Genomic DNA, 20,576 nt, shown 5'->3' on the forward strand with positions numbered 1-20,576 from the left:
TGATTGTGTTCACCAACGCTGCAGCACCGTTTTTATTCTATGCGATAACCCCCCTTCGCCACTAGGTGTCAGCATTGCTGCAATAACGATTTGCTTGTGGTTCAAATGTAAAGGCGGAGTGAACTGTAGCCAGGCTCCAGCATGCCCCCGCGACCCTAAAGAGAAGCGGTATAGAAAATGGATGGATGGATGGATGAACTGTAGCCATTTAATTCCGATTCAAAGTCAACGTAGATGTTTTTTTCCCTCAGTTTCGCCATGTTGTTTTTGTACTGGAAACAAACAAGGTGTAAAGGACACTAAAGACTTCACATGAATAAATGTATCATTTTTTATGAGTATAATAACACAAGGTCACACAATGTGATCCATCTTTCTTCATTCCCACCAGGCCCTACTTTGAATGCTGCCGTGGGTATGAGATGTGCAGGTTTTATTGAAATGTAATCTGATGTAACAGAGGGCAATGCGGCTGATGTGAGGGGAGATGGATGGTTGGCAACAGGCGGAGGTTTTGCATGTCAATAGGTTATCGTGCTGGGAGCTATTTTCTACATTCCCCATACTCAAAGTGTTGTGTAATCCATGTAGTACAGTAGTAGTTTCCAATCATTTGGCATTATGCAAAATACGGTACTACACCCCTCGCTATGATGCAGTGCACATTTCACACGGTCACTATTTACCTGCGCTGGGCTCACCTCAACGCAATGAAAAGTGCGAAACTAAAAAAAATGATTCACCTCAGCTTACATAAAACCTTTTGTCTATATTTAGCCCCAGCATGAGTCTAGATTTGTGCACCGACACTTTGAGATGTGCGTGGGTTCGCCCCGGGCTCGCTGCCGTCCCGGTTCGACATCCCCGCCTCCTCCTGCAGGCTGGCTTTATCTGTAGCATGAAAGCACACACAGGGGCCAGATTTTAAATAACCTGTCGGGTTGCAACACAAGAACCACAACACCCCTCGTTGAGGCTGTTTCGGGGGTGGGGGGCGCGACTCAGAAAAGCTAAAGAAAAAGCAAAAGCCACACAAAATACAAATACGACCTCATGCATGAAAGTGTTTTAAGTTTTGTGCGACTTTAGAGAATCGGTTCCCCATACGATTTCCCTCTAAATTCTCATGAGAACACTTTGTGGGTCAGCCTACAGTGCCATGTGAAATCTTGACCAATGTTTGTATTCTGTTGGACAGTACCAGGGCTACAATACTGTAGTCTGTTCATGTAGTATATGGCGGTCACACTTTACAATAAGGTACATAATAACTAATTAGGAACTAATGACTAAGGCCCATAAATCTAGACTAGTTACTAAGGAACTAATGAGGACCTAATGACTGAGGCCCATAAATTTAGACTAGTTACGAAGGAACTCATGAGGAACTAATGACTAAGGCCCATAAATTTAGACTAGCTACAATGGAACTAATGAAGAACTCATGAGGAACTAATGACTAAGGCCCATAAATGATGGCTAGTTACTGCGGAACTAATGAAGAACTAATGAGTAACTAATGAGTAGTGGTTAGGTTTAGGGTTAGCTAGGTTCGTTCCTCATTAACAACTGCAATCTGGTGTAGCTTATTGTAAAGTGTTACCTACAGTATTTGGCTTTATATGTTTTTTCATACAATATGTCTCTAAATTGTCATGTGAACTCTTGAGCAATGTTTGTGTTTTGTTGCGCTGTAGCATCCATTCAAATGGTTCTACGTCGTAATTTCCCCCCTCCACATTCTCTTGAGAAGACTTTGTACGTAGCTTGTAACGTAGCGCACGCAATAAACAGGAGCAAACAAAGCGACGGCTGAAGCGTGCTGTGGTTGGTGAAGAGTTGTGAGCGCAACCTCCTCTGGTCCCAAATGTCTTGTGACATTTCATTGGGATTGTATTTCATCGTCTGTCCTCTCGCCGCGGCCTCGTCTCAGCTCACGAGTCCACGTTTGGTCAGCATCCGTCTTTGTGTCGCACGCCGCACAGTTGATACGCAAATCAAAGTGGCAGGTCGCTGTAACGTCCGCCTCGTCTTTGTGGGGTTTTTTTTCGGGTGCGGGGGCGCCTCATGTGATGTCCCCTGTCACATGCCTCTCCTATCACTGAAGGGGCAGTGCGCGTGCTCATGGGCGTGGTGCCGCCAATGAGTGTTGTGGTAACGTCATGTGTGCCGTCACAAAAACTTTTTAGTGTTTATCATCGTATTCCATTTTATTTGCGGCTCAAAGCGCTCTGCTGTCGACCGGGCTCCGCTTGCTGCTGCTCCCGGCACGTCTCCCTCAATGCTGGGATCGATACGTAATAGAATTAGACTCTAATGGGAAGTACAAACTTGCTTTCTATTCACTAAACCCCCCCAAGGGAGGGAAGGGGAGGTTTCTGGCAAGGTAAAGAAGGAGCAGACTGTGAAATGAGACGATAGCCAAAGATGTATGTGCACAATTTTCCTGTGCGTGTGTGTGCGTGTGTGCGTGTGTGCGTGTGTGTGTGTGTGTGTGTGTGTTGCAGGAGAGAAGGTGTACTGCAAATAGACTTGACAGTGCGTCAAATGGGTTGAAATTCTTCACTGCCAACGTGATGTGTGTTGGGCTCGTGGGGCCTGCGATGGCTCCGTGTTGACGTACGTCATGAAATGAGGTGTTTTTGCAAGGACAAGCAATTCGTATTTCTGACTTTTAGTGTTTCAACGAGGCGCGTCTCTTATTAAAGGATGTTATTTTCCTGGATAAGTGATTTAGTGAGTGAATACACGAGGAGGAATCCTCTCGTTGCTGCTAAAGAAGCACGTTAAGTCCTTCCAACTGTATTGATGCGAATATAAGACGACGTGTCTTTTTAAAGACACATTTATCAACAAAAGACCAAATTAAAGAATAAAAAATGCAAAATACCTTACTGCTAAAATTACTGTATGAGACAACCCATCATTTTTAAAATGCATTGTTGGGCAAAAGAAGCTAAATACTTGAAATTGAAAGTTATTAGAAATCTCTGTATTGCCCTCAAATATAAGAGCACTCTTCTTTTTTGAGACCCATTTTTGAACAAAATACAAAAACAAGCAAAAGATTTATTATTTGAAATTCCTTGAGCGCCCAGAATATACGACGATGCGTCTTTCTAAAGACCCATTTATGGACACTTTTACACGAGACAGAAACTAAACAACAAAGTTGTCATTTTTGAAAAATGTTATTGGGGAAAAAGTTGGAAATTACAGGAATAAAGTCCAAATATTATGGAAATAAAGTCATAATTACCAGACAAAAAGAGTTCATATTGTTGTAAATTAAAACATCAGCGACAGCAGAAGTGGGGAAAAAAAGCTGTAATTTTAGAATAATAAAATAAAATTTTTTAAAAAGTTGTATTCTAATGAGAAAAAGTCACAATTTTATGAGAATAAACTTGTGATATTACGGGGAAAAATAACTTCATTTTAGTGGTAAAGAAAGTGGTAACATTGACAGAGAATAAAGTTGTAATTGAATCAAATAAATCAACAGCAGCATCGCTGTCATTTTACACCAATAAAAGCAAAAGGTGAAGAGAAAAAAGTTGGTTTCTAACGAGAAAACAAATCACAAATTTGCCAGAAAAAAGTTGTAGTATGAGGAAAAAAATGTAGAAACCTTAAATATTAACATATAATAAAAAAAAAGTAATATTATGAGAAACAAAAAACAATGAACAAAGTTTTCATTTTTGGAAAATTGGGTTGCAGAAAAAGAATTTTATGAGAATAAAGTCATAATTATGAGAAGAAAATTGAGAAAAAAAGAGTTGAAATAGTTGGGAGGGGGGAAAAGCTACAGCAGAAATGGAAAAAAACTGTAATTTTACAGGAATGAAATGAAAATATGAAGAGAAGTAAAGTTGGATTCTGACAAGAAAAAAGTCACGATTTTACCACAATAAATTATAAGGAAAATGTTGTTTTGGTTGTATACAGTTCAAATATTACATTAAAAATATGTTGTTGTTTTTTGAATCGCAACATTACGAGAAACAAACAAAGTTGTAATGTTTGGAAAATGAGGTTGGGGAAGAATGTTCTAGTATTAAGGGAATAAAGTCCAAATATTGGGAATGAAGTCATGATTGCCAGGAGAAAGGAGACATTAAGCACGGATGTTGATGAACTGAAGAGCAGTGACAAATGAATTGTTAACCACCTCCGGGTGCACGAATGGGCTGTGCTGGCTTCATTGTCATCATTGAAATATGCAAGTTACCCAAGTTTGCCTCTCCGCCGCCGCCGCCGCCACCGCCACCGCCACTGCGTACGCAGCGCCTGCTAATTGCCTGACCCAAGCCTTGTCTTCCTCCTAAAGCACACAGTCAGCAAACACAGCCTGACCCCCCCTTTTCCTTTTCCTTCACTTCTAACTGTGCTCCCTAAACCTCAATTATTCACAACTTATGAATAACGCACTTCAACTCAAGCTGGCAAGTGGGGGTATTTTTGCGCACGGTGCCGTGAATTAGTCATGGCCCCCACAATGGCAAAACATACACTTTTCATGCCTCAGCTTTTCCCTCTTTAGCGCACGGCAAAGTGCCACCTTTGCTGTCAATGCATGGAAAGATTTGGACTGCCAAGCCGACACGTGTGCCTGCCTAAAGACGGGGGGGGGGGCTTTTAAGTTGGAGGGGGCGCCGGCTTGAGTCATGTTTAATTGATCTGAAATCCCTGCCGCCTCACTCTCCCCTGCATGTTCACAGTACGGAACACTTGCTTGCAATCAGCCCTTGGAAGGCTCACCGCTGGAGCAAAAGTATTGGGACGCAGTGGGTTGAGGTCGGGGCTCGAGTCGAGTTAGTCAGAGATTGTTCTTTTATGTCCACTCACTCTTCCACTTGCTAACTCTTCATTGTGAGAACATTGTCTGTACTCACTCATCCTCCAACTATTAACCCTTTCATTATTACAGTGCTCCCTCCTTTATCACTTCATGCATGTTCCCTGCTAGGTTGGACACAAGAACGTATGAAGTGACTCGCGCGTGTTTCACTCCTCTGACCGTGTCTCGTCCTGGCGCCGTTCGGCTGTGGTGTTTTTGGATCCTTGTCAAAAGATATTGCACCTGCCGTCGTCCTCCTCGCCCTCGTCCAACTCCTTGAACCGAAGCACTGCTCCACAGGCTGTACACTTGCTTTACGCTGCACACTGACTACTCTAATTCTCTCTCTATAGTCTACTGTAAGAGTATTCACTTCGGGGGCTGCTTTCGCTGTACTTGTCTCACATTTCTTTTTGTGAAATGTCAAAAACACCCCCCTTCCCCCGCCCCCTTTACCCCTGTAGGAGACGTGCAACAACATGATCACGTGCTTCCAATCACAGCGCTGCTGGTGCTTATAAACGCGCCTCATTAAATATGCAATCCAGCGTGCAAGACTCCCTCCCCGATATGCAACATCCCCCCCCCCCCGCACCCTGCTGGACTGCACACTGTCCACATGGAATCCAATGCAACTATTCGATTGCAATTAAAAGGTGGACTTTTCTTCTGTGCGCTTTTCCCCTGTCTATCAGGTGCATCTCTCTCTCTCTCTCTCTCTCTCACACACTCACTCTTTCTCTCTCTCTCTCACGCTCTCTCTCTCTCTCACTGAGAACTGGACTACACACGGAGAGGTTTCGCCGCGGCGCGCTGCCGGAGACTAAACTACAAACAAATACGTGGGAACTTATTTTCTCCGAGAAGATGAGGAGATATTACGCATGACGAAGCGAAGGCACCTGAACGCCTCATGGAAGAAAGGTGCTTGAAGTGCTTGAGAGGACCGTGACTAGGGCGTGCGTTTCATTTCCTTGCAGCGTTCTCGAAAAGCAGGAGGGAAAAAAAGTCTTACCCAAAAAATTCCTCAAGTCCAACTATTGATTACCTTTTGATATTCTACCTGAAAATGGTCCGGTAGGATCACCCCGCCCCTCACAGTCCTCGCATACAACTTGGTCAGGTGGGGTCACATCGTGTTGGACATGTGAGTCCAAAAGAAAAAAGAGGGAGAACCAGAGCGCTGCAACGCGGAAAAAAACCCTCAAAATTTCCCAGCCGGGCTTGTGTGCACACAACATCTCGACGACTGAGGCGGGAAAATGTCTTCACACGGACTGGTAATGGCCAGAGGATACTGATTCTTCATGGTTGTCCACCGAGAAGGTGCCACAAAAGCCCAGCTGGATTGTCCAGTTGCTCCTGGACACCCTGTTTGCTTTTAATGCCAGTCAAGGTAAGTTTGACCCATTTTTTGAAATTCATAATTGAGCGCCTGCATGCTTTGATAGCAGCCTCCGAAATGCAGTTTTTGTGGAAAGGATGGCGCACAAAAACCAGCAGTTTGTGTAAACAATTCTTCTCATGTGCTTCATGGTGGATTCGAGTTGAAACTTAGCGTCATTTGAAGTCCCTTTTAGTCGCCCTGCATGTGTGCACTTATTGCCAGGACTGATGTACAGTAGTGCAGTCCTGCACGAGTGCAAGCATGCACGACAATAAACACAGTGCTGCATTATTATCAGTGTATTTGTGCTGGCGCCTGCTGCATGCTGTTAAGGAACAGCTGGATTTAAAGACATGTGCGGCAGGAGAAGTGGTGCTTGTCCAGGAGTCCCTCGTGCAGTTGCTGTGGAAAGATGGGATACAAAATCCATCATTTTGTGCTCACGTTAATTCACGTTAATTCTAATGTGTGTGCATTGTGGCAAATGGTGCTGTCCATGGTGCTGGACTTTTAACTCGTGTCTTAGTGACGCCTAACAGCGAGCCGCTTTGCATATTTTGAAAAAGTACGCACAATTAACACAAATATGCTTGATTACACTCTTAACAGTCACGTTTGTCTCTAGTTATACTGTAAGGAAACACACGGCAGCTCTCCTGATGATATAGTGCAGTTCTGCTCACTGCAAGCTCAGTAATAAACATAATCTTGCATTATTGTTGTTGTATTGGCTCGACTGCAATCCACAAAGTAGGTTTCCTTATTTAGAAACAGAATATTTTAGTTTAGTAGTTAGAGCATAGAAAACCTGTTTATGACCTTCGAAATACGTTGTTTTTTTTTTTAAACATTATTAAAGCCCTCTAGAAACGAAATAACACCCCTATAGTCACCTTTACACTCTAATTAACCAACACAGTAGACATAATAAGAGAAAATAAGACATAAGACTGGTGCTCGTGTGTTGCTTTAAATGTGTAATGGGGAGCTGAGTGGGGGGCGGACAGGAAGTGAAAAGTTTTAGCTTGGCATGAGTTCCGGCCGCATCAGTAGCCCGTGTTAGCGATGGTTGTTCGTGTTGTGAGATAGTCCTCCCTCACCACACATTTTGCAAAATTTTTCAAAATATGTTTCGTGGTTGACTACGGCCTAAAACATGCATCTTTAAGCAAATCGTACATATTTTGGCCAAAATGAAGCATTTTCAAGCAGGAAAATGACTAAAGTAACTAAAATCTAAATATAAGACATTCAGAAAATGCATTGAAAGACACAGTATTCTATATTCTATTCTGCAGTATTCTACACTGGTCACTCGGTGTCAGTAATGTTACATTAGCCACTGCAAGAAGTCACAGCAATGCCAACATGTGTGTGTCTATATTATGTCTTATTATGTCTACTACATTGGGTAAAGGTGACTATATGGCTGTTTTTTCATGTCTAGAGGGCTGTGATAATGTTACAAAGGTGGTAAACTGTTTTTTTTATGGTCTAGCTATGAAAATATTCCTTTTATAAACTAGTAATCCTACTTTGCAAACCAATTAACCGCAATAAAAGAAGGGATTACTGTAATATGAACCTGTAATCCGAATAAAAGTTTGTTTTCCCTGGTCTGCGTCTCACCAAACACCACGGTAACATTACTGACACCTAGTGACCAGTTTAAAATACTACATGTCATCACAACGTCTTTGAATGCGTCTGCTGAATGCCTTATTTGTATTTTACGTCATTTAGTAATTTTTATGCTTGAAATTTCCCAAACAAAATGCTTAAATGTGCATATTTGCTGACTAATAATAGGCCGTATTCAAGCATGAATTATTCATATTTCTTCAGAAAGGTTGATAGATTGAAGCTGCGTAATTCTCGGTGGGAAGTGGCGAGGGACGCCTGCAGTCTGACTGTTGCACTTTCCAAGAGTGTCTTCCCTCCTGCTTTTAAGCAGCTCTGCTTAGCTTCCCTCAGTAATATAATTGGATTGCACACATAAACAAACGCTCAAGAGAGGGACAGACCTCCAATCTGCCATTTTTTCCCCTTCCGGCTTCAGAATTACTGCAAAGCCTCAAGTCCCTCCTCCTTGAAGGCTTTCAAATTATGAAACACACGTGGAGCTGCTCGTTCAAGTGGCAGTTATTTCAAGTGAACTGTGACCCCTCGGAATGAAACGTCAATAAGCCTTATCGTTCATATTTGGCCCGTTTGTCCCTGCGTCAGCTGGTGTTCAAGTGGCTCGCTTATGTGAGCTTCTGTTTTATCTCAACGATAACTTTTTTTTATATCTACTTGTTTTTATTTAAATGTAAGTGTAGTTTGTGCACACCTGCAGGTAAGAAGGACTGGAACAAATTGGGATTTGACCGAGTGAGTGTTTGTTTACAAGTGAGGTCAGGGGAAGTTACGGCATATCAGCCCAGTAATTATCCTGCACCCCTCGTTTGAGTGATCAGGTGTAAAGACACTGAAATCATTGTTAGTCAGGTGTCACCTGACAAGGTGTTGGTCAACATGTCACCATCTCATCCTTGTCGTGCTCAGAGAATCCCTAAAACTTCTCACTGGTTGTGATCAAAATGCTTTGGAGACCATGCTAACTCACTAGCTAAATGAACTAAAATACAAATACAAGGCAGAAGAAGCGTTCTAACTGTGACTGTAGTATTCCACATTGGCCACTAGGTGTCAGTAGTTGTTCGGTGAGACAGGCACTAGACTTGTCGCCAAGGTCCCCTAGGGAACACATTTACTGTGACACTGCTGGAGTTTCATTTACGTCTCAAATGGCTTATTTACTCTTATTTTGTCTATGTTGGGGAATGCGAGTGTAAAGCCGTTTAAAAAAAGTAAGGACCTGCTCACTGCTATCTTATTTATGTCTTATTTTCTCTGATTATATCTCTTATATTGGGTGATACAAATGTAAAGGTGACTATGGGGTGTTCTTGTTCATGTTTTGAGAGTTCTAATAATGTTAAAAACCCTGTTTGGAAGATTGTAAACTCCTTTTCATTCCATTTATTAATACTGAATCCCACTTTGCGGAAATTCACTTATCGCGGTTAAATGGTTCCAGACTCGGCCGCTAAGTGAATTTCGAGGGACGGCTGTATGCTGTAAGTTTTATAATCATGAGACAAATAGTCAATGTCTTACGGACGAGTAGCTGCTAAGTCCCACCTGCGCCATTGTAAAGACATTTTGCTAGATGGCGGCCATGTTTTCCAACCAATCTTGCTCAAATTTTACACACATGTGCTCGTCAGCTCCCTAAATGGCCGTACCAAATTTGGTGGTGATTTGCCAAAACACCCTAAAGTTACAGTGGGTGGTCACCGAACTGTGGGAGAGGTCAATCCGACATGACAAATAACAGCGCCACCATGTCGTGTATTTGTCTGAAAAATAATAGCACAGGCAACACACCAGGGGTGCACATTTTGACAAATTTTCACCCTTTTTGGTTCTGCGGTTCTAGAGTAGAAGCGTTAGCATGTGCATGCTTTGTCCTCTGAAAAGTCAACATTGCAAGGCAGGAAGTCGAGGAGTGTCATGGTAGCTCACTGACTTGACTCACTGGAAAATAACGGCCCAAGCGTTTTGGTGAAGTGTTGCACGGCGCGACTGCATGAGTAGGAACGCTGTAGTGACTACAGAGAGGCATGGACCGACCTTACAGTAAGTTGTCTTGTCAGTGAATGAACGTTAAACATTTCTCCAGAAACACACACACAGGCGCGTCTGGCCTGTGTGGGGTCTTCAACGTGCTTCACCGAAGGAGGCCAACGAGAGGGCAGCAGCAGCTCACAGCATTAACCTGAAAGTAACAGGAGGTGGTGTGAAATGAGATGTTAAAAGCAATAAAAAAAGAAAAACATTCTTGCAGAGATGAGAAGAAATGCATAATGACCAGAGGGAAAGACAGACGAGTGAGATCTCAGAGGCGAAGGCAGGGGGGTCATCGAGTGCATCAGCGCGAATCGGGGGTGAGGATGAGGGAGGGATCAAGGGAAGAGTCGGGGGAGACCAAGGCTAAAACGTACAGTCGGAGGGAGCGGAAGCAGGAAAAAGGAAGAGGAAAAAAGTGGCTGCTGTGAACGCTGCCGTGATCCAGCAGGGTGAAACAATGGCGTTACGAGCGTGTACGCCGAGGGCGGCCTCATGCTGCGCCTGGAGGGCTTCCTGCCAAGACATCGAGAGCGACAGAGAGAGCGGGGAAGGGGTTCGATTTGCTGTGTCGATATTCTACAGCCAAGAACAAAAGGCATGGAAATGTGGCAGGGACTCAAAAAGAGAACGTCTAAGCTGTGCTTGTTCATGCTCCTTCATCCTTGCCTGTAGCATGCGCCAAGCACATACACCGCAAGAGAACATGAGGCATTTTGACTACATTTGGGATAATAACCAAGTTTCATTCTACAGCGAGGGGTAATAGAGCCACAGATGATGATCTTGCAACTTGAAGCACCTTTCATCTTCATGGGCATTTATGGTTTATTTGCACACGCAAGCACCTAGATAAGCTTTCCATATCACTCATATCCTGGCCAAGGCATATCAAGCACACTTTTATCCCACAGATTGGTGTATTTTAGCTGGAAATGACATCATGACATCACTACTACCAGGAGAACCAGAGTGTAGAGGGGGAGGAGCCACCTGTCGTGGCCCAGCAAGGTGCACTGTATTCGGGCACACGCTCCGAGCAGCCGGCGTGACGCCACGGAGGTCTCTGGCAAACCTTTAGTTCTTTTCAAACACTGCGGCGCTGGCGTTTCAGGTGGCTGATAAGGTTTTTTGTGTGCTCGATGTTTTTTTTCCCCCCCCTTATCACGGCGCATTTGCTACATCTAACACCAGCAATGTCTTCCTGGGAACGTGAATGTTTGTCATTAACATCACAGGCAGGAGAGAAAAGGAGCGCTTGATTTGCTCACCCGCACTGCACGGGTAACCTCGCCTCATTGGAGCCTTTTTAAAAAAAAAAAATAATTGGTTATTGGAGCTATTTTGATTGTTATTGGATGTATGCATATGACCTCATAATTCTCTTAGCCGTACTATTTAGCCAGAAGGGGGCGATAATTGAGTTGATGTGGACGCACAGTCATGGACTGGCGGGGGACATAAACCACCATAAAAAAATTGGAGACAATCCGACCATGAGAAAAGTAACTATGACAGTTATGGGCTTCCACCAGTGGGGGGCGACACTGGAGGCATTGCGTGCATGCTGACCTCAGACACCATATTAAATGTGTACAGGATGGGAACATCTGGAAGGTAGGTATGGTGTTATCATTTTCCACCAGGAGGGGGCGGCACTGATGCCAAGGTGGCCGTGCAGTCGGCTTCCTGATTTATAAATAGAATATTTTCATAGTTAGAGCCTAGAAAACCTGTTTAATACCTTCTAAATAAGCTTTCTAACATTATTAAAGCCCTCTTGTCATGAAATAACACCCCTGCAGTCGCCTTTACACTCCTATGACCCAACATAAAGGAAATAAGACGTACTTGTCATGTTCCACACGACAGGTTAGACTTATGGCTTTGGTTTTTCTTTGTTCGCTGATATTTCCTTTTTATTGTGCTCTTATTCTGGTACATCCATTTCCTGTTTTGCACAATTTTGAGTTGTCTTGACCTTGTTGTGAGCCGCTACTGGCCTCAGGTGTTCCTCGTTAGCAATCAAGCAGGCTTCCTAATCAGCTGCCTCGCATCGTCACTGGGGCCAGGCTGGGCCAAACGTGTGCGTGGGATTATTGGAAGTGATTTCAATGGTGAGTTGATTCTATTCTCTACTTCTACTTCTACTTCTACTTCTACTTCTGCTTCGCATTGCTCTGGACTTTTCTATGTTGCTTTTGTCAGCCTTGGTGAGCCTTGCTGCTCACGGTGAGCTCAGTTTTGTACGTTAAGGACCTTTTTTGACTACACCAGCTGACAGGTGTTTGCATCCTGGGGTAGCGCTCCAAGAAATAATAGCAAAACATAACAATAGTATCGACTAGCACGGGAAGACTTCCTTGTTGCCCCTTTTGTACTTCCTGTTCTGTACAGTACTTCCTGCGGTGGCTATTGTCCCATCAAGGTAATATGGCTGACACCTCGTGACCCGTGTCGAATACTACACGTCATCACAGCGTCACTGAGTGCGTCTTCTGAATGCCTCGTATGTGTGTTTTCCTTCTGGTAGCCATTTTTATGAATGGAAATGATTCATGTCTGAAAATATGGACAATTTGCTTAAATAATGCATATTTTATGACTAATAATTACAGGCTGTATTCAACCACAAAAAGCATGATTTATTCATATATTTATGAATGAGTGAAGCCGATGTGTTAATGGCAATAACTAATTTATTTAATTACGTAAAAAAATTTTTTTAGTGCAGTTAACGCACGCGCGCCAGAGCAAGCACGCCTCTGTTATGACGGCAGTGGAGCGTCCTCAGACACTCCACTCTTTTCTGACCTGAACACATCAGCAGCAGTGCGACTCCAACCCACACACGTCTCTACTCCAGTCCCTTCACCCTGGGAACGACACTTTCTCGTTAGAACGCGAGGTGCATTCAGGGACACTCCGAACATCACAAAAACTGCTTTGTAGCGCGTGTGTGTGCAAATAAACAGGAAGATAAAAACGCTGACCTTGTAATTCTTAATCCGGCTGTATAATTTGCTCCATCTAAGCATGCTGGAAGCGACACTGAAAACAAGCACATTTACCTTAAATGACGTGATGTCTTTGAACGCAACCCCGCATTGCTCACAGTAACACGGTTTAAAGTGGGATTCAAAGGATGTACTATTAAAGACACTACTTTACACAAATGGATTCTAGACTTGATTAGCTTGATTGACATTGGGATCATTTGGAGCTGTTGGAGGTCAGAATACTCAAACCTCTCGTTAAAGGAAGACATACATCGCAATGGAACACAGCGTCATGAGAAGGTCCAACCATTCAGGTGGATATCCTGGTAGAATGTGTTCCCTGAATGAGAGCAGACATGGAGGTCATGGAGGAACATGAATGTTCATCCAGTCATCTAGTGAAGGCGTAGTAATGCACACTTTGGAAAACCCAGTAATGAATTCCGCCTTGATGATGTCTGCTGCCTGCAGGAGAGAAGGCAATGATGCAGGAGTAAAGTATTAGCACAACAAAGCAGGTGTTGCAGGCTTCGGGTCTCGCTCTCGCTCGCATCCCGCAAACGTGAGTCACATATGCCCCCGGCGGACCCGAATGTTGACTCATGCACACAGTCGCCTACAGGCGCCGCGATCGTGTCATGGCGAATATGACCACGTGTGTGTGTGTGTGTGAGACAGATGGCATCCGGGCGAGTGTTTAATATATGCTTGCTCAAAGAAAAAGATCCAGTGCTTGGTGGGAAAAAGTACGACACCTCGCGCAGATCATCCCAAATTGTTAGGGTCGATGACGATCGGCCATGCTACATCAATGCAATGTCCTTCAAATCATTGCGTGCGTTTGTTTACTCGCCTGTGGTTAGCAGGCTGCTTCTTCACAAAATAAAAGATCGTAGCATTGTTGATTCCTGGCCATGAGGGTTGATTCCACCATGACTCCGAAAAACCACAAGATATCCTGGAGCCATCCACGTGTTAGTCAGCAGGCTACTTCCTGCTTCATGTATGTCCGATCCAGATTTCAACAGATGCCTAACTCGGCACCGTGGTCGTACTTGGTGACCTCCCTGTCCGTCTCACGCGGGACGCGCTCACTGAGAGTTCAGTGTTAAAGACCCGCCTCCTTTTAAGCAAGCTAAAGTGCCTCTCACCCTCTCCCCAGGGTGCTCACGCAGCACTTGCACAAAACCAGGACAACCGGCAATGAGATACTCGGGTGTTTAACACATTTAAAGTATGCCTCCTCTGAAACTTGTTACATTACAAAGTACTATTTTATGACTTTTTAAATACGGTCTAACATTAGAGCCCTGTAGACATGAAATAACACCCCTATAGTCACCTTTACACTCCTATTATTCATTGCCCTCAACTCTTATGCTGCCTCGAGACGGCTGCTAGTGGGAAAAGTGGACATGTCCTGAGAAAAGACACCATCTGGGCACCATAAGGTTGGGCATAGTGGGTGTAATATTACCGTTGTTTCATTAGGACACTTAAGCAAATTTTGTATTTCTTGCTGACCAGTCCAGAGTGTACCCCGCCTCTCGCCCGAAGACAGCTGGGATAGGCTCCAGCATTACCTGTGACCCTCGTGAGGACAAGCGGTAGAGTTGAATGGATTTCTTGCCTAAATTCAGCGTTTTCAAGCAAGAAAAACGGGCACAATAATCCCTAAAGCCGAGGTCACAACCGGTCGCACGGGCCCCTGATGTGCTGATTTTGGGCCGTCGACTGGCCGCAGAAAGTCTTCGTGCGTTGTCTGTGCGGCCAACGTGTGTCTTTCGTACGTTTTGCTGGTGTCGCACTTGCGGACGCCAATGTGTCGTGCGCCACACGTGCACCCCACACACGTAATCAGTGCGGCCGACGCAGATCTTTCATACGACGTACATGCGTGTCGAGATCTTACTCCTTGATGGTCACCACAGCTACATTCTCCACAAACAAAAACCGCTGCACGGTGGCCGAGTGGTTAGCATGTTGGCCACACAGTCAGGAGGAGATCGGGAAGATCTGTTTGAAACACCGATGGGCGTCTCTGTGTGGAGTTTGCATGTTCTCCCCACTTCCTCCTGAATGTGTGTGAATGGTTGTTTGTCTGTGTACCTTGCCTCTCACCAAAGTCAGCTGGGATAGGCTCCAGCATGCCCGCAACCCTAATGAGGAGAAGCGGAATCGAAGATGGATGGATGAAAAATCACAGGGCGGTCAAAGAAAAATCGTACGTCCCGTTGTGACCTAGGCTTAACTGTTGCGGCCATAACCCAGCGCAAGCCAAAACTCTGCTCTGAACCCCCGTCCTCACTTCCTGTCCGTCCCCTAATCAGCTCCCCGACAGCACTGGAACACATTACATCACAACACAGACGAGCGCGAGTCTTATTAATGGCTTATTTTCTCTTACTGCGTCTACTATGTTGGCTAATAGGAGTGTAAAGGCCACTATAGGGGTGTTATTTCATGTCCGGGGGCTCTAATGTTTACAAAAAGGATTTAGAAGGTTGGAAACAGGTTTTCTATGTGCTAACTATAAAACTATTTGATTTATAAATAAGGAATCCTACTTATCACGATCGTGTCTGACGCCAGTTAACAAGATAAAGGAGGGATTGCTCACTAACGCATTCCTCCCTATGCTAGGTGGAAAGCAATCAGAAGTCTTCTCGGTCCTAATTGGGCTGCTTTCATAGAGCAGCAGCTGTTATTGTTGGCAACATAAGAGCGCTGGTTTCATCAGAAGACTTGTCTTCCTCTTCCTGCTTCCATCTTGATTGTCTTAATATCATCATCAGCTGAAGCGTGTTGCCTTTATATCGTTTCGCACACTTCCTCAAATCGGTATGCATTTCACGGCCGGCCTTTTAAAAGAGACAAGCCGGGCTCAGAATAGATCCTAGAAGAGATGAGCGTTCAACGGCGGGCATCTGGGTCGTGTGCTTGTTTGCATCGACAATCCCGCGCTGTTCCCACCTTTTAATCCACGTGCTTCTGCCAGGGTGCAACAATGCTTACAAACCCACGCGTGTGCACGTTTGCAGCTAATCTCTGCTGACAAGCCGCGGCGTGTGGCCCATCACGCCACATCCCCGTGATGGATAATTGTGTGCTGCACAGCGAGCGTGTGAGTGCGGGGATTTGCGGTCGGTCATGTCGAGGATTAGCATGAACAAGCCATAGTTGCTGTTTAAATGTAAATAAACTTACCCTTGGATTAGTCTTAAATTGGTGTGGAAATGTAGCTTTTAGGCAACGATTCAGCTCCTCGTTCCACCGTCGACATGAATCAAAGTGTCCTTGAGGAAAAGACAACCACCTTCCTACCCCCCGCAGCTCTATATTACATCAAATACTGTAGCTACGGCATCTTTGTTGGTCATTTCATCAGAATAAAGTCAGCATTATATGAAAACTACGTCATTTTAAAAAATAAAAATAATTTTCTGAAGTTGTAACAAAACAATGAATGAAGTTGCAAATTTTGGAAGTCGGGAAAGTTATATTTAGACAATGCTGTAAAAATGTTGTCTTACAGGAAAAAAGTCAGAATTTTATGAAAATAAAGTCAGAATATTATGAGGAAAGTACATGTAATTGTTAGAAGCATAAAAGTACAAAAATACCTTTTTCTACAAAAACAATGAAGCTGAACATTTTGGAAAATTTGGTTTGGGAGAAAGTTCAGATATTAAGAGAATTATGTCCCTTTTATAATATGAAAAAAGGTGTCTTTTATAAGACAAAAATATGGGGAGAATGTCGACCGGGAGTCATGACAGTCAAAATGTTTTTCGACATTGTGCTGCTTTTTCAGCTTTAGTCACTTCTGGTCACATGACAGCAACGTCCATCCATCCATTTTCTGTACTGCTTCTCCTAAGGGTTGTGGGGGCATGCTGGAGCCTATCCCAGCTGACTTCGGGTGAGAGGCGGGGTACACCCTGGACTGGTGGCCAGCCAATGGCAGGGCACATATAGACAAACAACCATTCACACCTATGGTCAAAAAGTACTATCAGGGAAGGCGGATGAAAGGATGAAATACTTGAGTGTTTCCACCTGGTTCTCAGTCTCGCCCGTGCGCCTGCAACGACGCTTTGCTTGATCGTGCCCGTGTTTTTCAACCAATCCTGCTCACATTGTACACACACATGCTTCCCGGTCCCCTAAAGGCGTGCGCCAAATTTCGAGGCGATTTGACGAAACGCTCTAAAGTTACAGTGGATGTTTTGTAGAATGCTTTGGCAAATATGAGAACGTTTCAAGTCAAGCTTTGGGGTTTAATAACCATAACCATCCTGTGTGGCGTCGTTTTCTGAATAATCGCTCAGGCTACACAGCAGGTGCGTGTTTTGACACTTTTGGACAAACAACTCCAAGCCTTTAAGCCAAGTCCCAACAGAACGAGTCTTCAAACCAGCCAGGAGCAAGAATACGGCAAAGTTCATTTCGCTGAGTTGCTCTACGTCTAAAGTGTTTAGTGTTGCTTTTTGGCCTTTAACCGTAGCTTGGATAAGAGTATGGAATACTGTAGTATTGTGTATAATACTGCAAAGCAGGTATTATTGGAAATACCTTTTTTGTTATTTGGTAAGGAATGATGGTATGACACATTTCCCTTTTCTCTCACTCGCACACACACACACACACACACACACACACACACCGGTGCGGTCCCTTGGCTTCTCTTCATTCCACAGCAGTTTTGTTACCCGTCACTGCAGACGCCAAAGAAGGAAGGAAAGCAAACTCACGCCCGCTCGAGCATCACTAAGTCATTTTGACGGACAACACATCCCATCGTTCAACCCCTCAATCCGCTCTCTGCTGAGTGATGTGAGCACATGGACTCCCCCAATGACGAATTGTGACCTTTTTGAAAGCGCGCCGCTGCGGTCGGGATGCTCCTGAACGCATCATTTAGCATTTGCGTGTGGGATGTATGCACAGAAATAGTCCTGGATATGGCAGGTTTTCCTGGTAAATAGCGTGAATCAAAGTAGGAGGAGTCATATTTGATCAAGCAAAATGTCCTTTCTTCCAAAGCATTTTGAGCGCAACCCATAGGGGGCGCCGCAAATAGCAGGACGCATCTCATACACCTAAATTTTGAAATGCATACAAAAAATATTTTTGAAATATATTTTATTGACTTTTTATATTTCTTTAAATGATTTTCAAAAATAAATATTTTTAAAAATATAATAATCATGTCAATAGAATGATAGATAATATATAGGCTGTATCAGAAATGTGAATAATGAATACAATTATACATGTGTTTATTTTGAATTTTTTTATGAAACTAAATATTGAAAATCTATTTCTAATTTATTTTTTTACATTTAAAAATAGATATTAAGTTATAAATGTTAAAAAAAATATATACTGTGTATTTAAATTAAAATAAACAAATAGCATATATATATATATATATATATATATATATATATATATATATATATATATATATCAATATTTACAATGGTGTTAGAATATTTTTTTTTTTGCAATACACCAAGCAACCAGCTATAAAAGTCAAATGTTCAGTGGGCGCTATCCTGACGGCCCCTGGGCAGAGAGCAATTAGGAAATGGTGTGACGGTGCCAAAAGAGCTCCATAAAATTAAAAACTCTCCACAAAAAAATCAGCACTTGAATGAATCACGACTCTGCATTGACTATAAAACCCATAAATTCCACACTGCAGTTTGCTAAATGTGAGTTGCTGGCGTGAAATGAGCGTATTGCCGCTTTAGGATGAGATCCGCCTTGCTTTGCGCTCTGTCGTCGTGACGCAAGAAGACACTGGCTGCACTTCCCCTTCTCACCATCATCATCACCATCATCATCATGACTATGAACCACAATACATCCCCACAAGGATTGGCTTTACAAGTACGCAGCGTGTGTTTTATTGATGCTAATACATTTTGCCCCACAAGCCTCCCATCTCATCACTCTTCAAGGGCCCATAACGTACCGTTAAAACGTCCCAGAGGTCCGACAGTAAAAGTTCGTTTAGTAAACCCGACGGGGAATGCGAGTGTGTTTGTGCACGCCGGTCTCCAACACGGTGTGGAACTCCAAGAAGCACGCTTGGCTACTTTGACCACTTTTTACGTATTCAGAAATCCCTCGTTTATCACAGTTAATTAGTCTCAGACCCCACCTTAATGGAATACTTTTGTAGTTGGAGCATAGAAAACCTGTTTACCTTCCAAATACGGTTTTTAACATTATTAGAGCCCTCGAGACATGCAATAACACCCCTATAGTCACCTTTACACCATCAGCCAATATATTAGACATAAGACTCCTATTGCCCACTATAGTATAAATAATGAGAGAATATTTAAGACATAAATAAGACTCGTGCTCAAGTGTTGCTTTGAATGTGTTCCAGTGCTATGGAAGCTGAGTGGGGGGGGGGGCAGACAGGAAGTGAGGCCGGGGGTTTAAAGTTGAGTTTTAGCTTGGTGTGGGTTACGGCTGCAACAGTAGCCCGTGTTGGGAATTATTGTGCCTGTTGTGAGATCATTCCAACCCTGCAATAAAAGCCTGTTGGCTTTAAGGCTGGTGCTTGTGTGTCTCACCCATCATTACAGTAACATTGCTGACACCTAGTGACCAGTGTAGGACACTACATATCACATCTTTGAACGTGTCTTCTGAATGCTTTATTTGTATTTTACTTCATTTCGTCATTTTATGCTTGAAAATGCAAGAACGTAAAATTAGCTTAAATCTGCGTATTTTATGACTGATAAACAGCATGATTTGCTCATTAATGTATAAATGAGCTTATTTGCTGAAGAAAAACAAAATGATCAAACCTGAAAAATCAGCTTCCACGTCTGCAGCTGACTTTAAGATGTGTAGCAAAGCCTTTTTTTCTTTTTGACTGTCCGTCCTCCACGAGGCTCATCGAGCTATGGGCGTATCGGACTAGCATGTTCACGGGGGGTTGGGTCTTTCGTTCATGTCAACAAGTGAGGCATGATTTGTAGTATTTGTTACCTTGTTGCCGCTGGCCCAGTGAGTCGTGTGATGTTTTGTGTAAACACCAGGCAGTCAAAGACTACGTGGGGCTTTTAGCGAAAGGTTAGCAGTGTTAAAGATGGCGCTATCATGACGCATCGTTTGTGTATGATATCATTCAAACACTTCATTCTCCTCTTGCTGCCTCAGAGCAAAGCTACTTGTACTTTGGTGCCACCTTCCTTTCATGGTGGCTAGGTAACGCGCGCACACACACACGCACACACAAACTCACAAAGCGGAGAGCTGCAGGGGTGTAAATGTCAGCCCTCACTCTGTCTATTTGTTGATGGATTTGATTGATCGTGGTGTACCGGCAGCGCACACGTGTGCGTGTGCACGGCTTTTTGAGCACGTGGTGTTGGTACAAAACCAGTGGGCACGTTTATGGGAAAGTGTGCTTTTAGATATTAGATTGTCAAGACGTCCCATAAACCAGCTGCTGCTACTACGCGGGTGATAAATGACAACCAAGCGCTAAACTTGACATGTCAATTAAACTGTCATTTATAAAGTGCCCGCAGGGCATGCTGGGTAGTCCTGTGGCAACAGCAATCTAACGATAAAACGTTGAATATCAGGAGCATGTGAAAGTCTCTCCTCGTTTGCTTCCCTGATGCCCTCCTCGACACAA

General features: G+C 43.7%; 1 protein-coding gene across 3 annotated transcripts in view; it reads left to right on the forward strand.

Annotated features, from left to right (window-relative positions):
* The first annotated feature begins 5,475 nt into the window (after window positions 1-5,475).
* The window catches only part of cacna1ia (calcium voltage-gated channel subunit alpha1 Ia), a 150,013-nt gene continuing 134,912 nt past the window's right edge, over window positions 5,476-20,576 (forward strand). Inside the window, exon 1 of one of the 3 annotated variants that reach the window (XM_054760774.1) lies at window positions 5,476-6,239. The gene's annotated coding sequence lies outside the window, so the exon portion shown is untranslated. Of the gene's footprint in view, window positions 6,240-10,298; window positions 12,020-20,576 lie in introns of those variants that run through there. The other 2 variants (XM_054760777.1, XM_054760776.1) reach the window with 2 other exon arrangements.

This window comes from Dunckerocampus dactyliophorus, chromosome 18 (genome assembly GCF_027744805.1).
Source record: "Dunckerocampus dactyliophorus isolate RoL2022-P2 chromosome 18, RoL_Ddac_1.1, whole genome shotgun sequence".
NCBI classification, from domain to species: Eukaryota; Metazoa; Chordata; class Actinopteri; order Syngnathiformes; family Syngnathidae; genus Dunckerocampus; species Dunckerocampus dactyliophorus.